The 2,500-nt window shown below is 46.0% G+C and overlaps 1 protein-coding gene across 2 annotated transcripts in view; it reads left to right on the top strand.

Moving 5' to 3' along the window:
• The window catches only part of LOC115174746 (calcipressin-2), a 126,840-nt gene that overhangs the window by 32,048 nt on the left and 92,292 nt on the right, over positions 1-2,500 (top strand). The window lies entirely within an intron of this gene.

Here is a 2,500-nt window from a genome sequence, read left to right on the forward strand (position 1 = left end):
TAACCTATTGCCGAAACAAGTTTATCTTTCGTCTCATCTGGTAGTGTCTGTCTTGACTGCATGAAATTGATGTAAAGAATCTAGCTAGCTACACTAGGCTAATTGAGACTATTTTACTTCCTCTGTCCTTGTCTCCATTCATATTGAACAACCTGTTGGTTGAACATTGTAGCCTTCTCCTCATTTAGCCAACTTCATTCTATAATTTTAGTTCCATTTTGCATTGCTTTTGAATTGTCCCAGTTCACTTGCCACACATGGAGCATCTGACTGGAGTGCTGCTTGATGGACCCGCGGTTACATGTTACACGCCTGAGACGTGTCGGCTAACCGGTAAAACTGTCCTAAAACGCTTGTTTTATATGAATGTATACTGTCATGGTGTAACCTTGTATGTAGCAATGCCACATAGATAATTACATTTTAGACAAAGCCTTTTCATTAAAATAAGCTTTTAAAAAAATAAAGAAATAAGAACATCGCAAGTAATCGAATACGTCCGTTCGAATGTTGAAATAACGGTGTCCATCCCTACTGTCTGTCTGCCGGTGTGTTCTAACAGTAGTCAGTGTGTAATTCCACCGGCATGAGTCATACACACACTGTCTCGCTGGCAGACAGATCACACAGCTACAGCTGCTCAGCCAATGGGATGAGGCACAGCATTGCAGGGGACAGAGAGAGTGACCATAGAGAGACAGACATTACCCCCATCCAACACACATCTATGAATGCACGCACGCACAAACTTTATTTGTTACATGCACTGAATACAACAGGTGTAGACTTTACCGTGAAATGCTTACTTACAAGCCCTTAACAAACAATGTAGAGTTAAAAGGTAAGAATATTTGCATACCACAAAATGGAAATAGTAACACAATAAAATAACATACTGAAATAGATGGCACTAGCACGAGCAGCTAGACACACAGAGAGACACAGACAGAGAGACACAGACAGAGAGACACAGACAGAGAGACACAGACAGAGAGACACAGACAGAGAGACACAGACAGAGAGACACAGACAGAGAGACACAGACACAGACAGACAGACACAGACAGACAGACACAGACAGAGAGACACAGACAGACACAGACAGAGACACAGACAGACACAGACAGAGAGACAGACAGACACAGACAGAGAGACAGACAGACAGAGAGACACAGACAGACAGAGAGACACAGACAGACAGAGAGACACAGACAGACAGAGAGACACAGACACACAGAGAGACACAGACAGACAGAGAGACACAGACACACAGAGCGACACAGACAGACAGAGCGACACAGACAGACAGAGCGACACAGACACACAGAGAGACACAGACACACAGAGAGACACAGACACACAGAGAGACACAGACACACAGAGAGACACAGGCACACAGAGAGACACAGGCACACAGAGAGACACAGGCACACAGAGAGACACAGGCACACAGAGAGACACAGGCACACAGAGAGACACAGGCACACAGAGAGACACAGGCACACAGAGAGACACAGGCACACAGAGAGACACAGGCACACAGATACACACACTGTCTCGCTGGCAGACAGATCACACAGCTACAGCTGCTCAGCCAATGGGATGAGGCACAGCATTGCAGGGGACAGAGAGAGTGACCATAGAGAGACAGACATTACCCCCATCCAACACACATCTATGAATGCACGCACGCACAAACATTATTTGTTACATGCACTGAATACAACAGGTGTAGACTTTACCGTGAAATGCTTACTTACAAGCCCTTAACAAACAATGTAGAGTTAAAAGGTAAGAATATTTGCATACCACAAAATGGAAATAGTAACACAATAAAATAACATACTGAAATAGATGGCACTAGCACGAGCAGCTAGACACACAGAGAGACACAGACAGAGAGACACAGACACAGAGAGACACAGAGAGACACAGACACAGAGAGACACAGACAGAGAGACACAGACAGAGAGACACAGACAGAGAGACACAGACAGAGAGACACAGACAGACAGACACAGACAGACAGACACAGACACAGACAGAGAGACACAGACACAGACAGAGAGACACAGACAGAGAGACAGACAGAGACACACAGACAGAGAGACACAGACAGACAGAGAGACACAGACAGACAGAGAGACACAGACAGACAGAGACACAGACAGACAGACAGACAGACAGACAGACAGAGAGACACAGACAGACAGACAGACAGACAGACAGACAGACAGACAGACAGAGAGACACAGACAGACAGACAGACAGACAGACAGACAGACAGAGAGACACAGACAGACAGAGAGACACAGACAGACAGAGAGACACAGACACACAGAGAGACACAGACACACAGAGAGACACAGACACACAGAGAGACACAGACACACAGAGAGACACAGACACACAGAGAGACACAGACACACAGAGAGACACAGGCACACAGAGAGACACAGGCACACAGAGAGACACAGGCACACAGAGAGACACAGGCACA

The sequence above is a fragment of the Salmo trutta genome, chromosome 35 (assembly GCF_901001165.1).
Source record: "Salmo trutta chromosome 35, fSalTru1.1, whole genome shotgun sequence".
Taxonomy (NCBI): Eukaryota; Metazoa; Chordata; class Actinopteri; order Salmoniformes; family Salmonidae; genus Salmo; species Salmo trutta.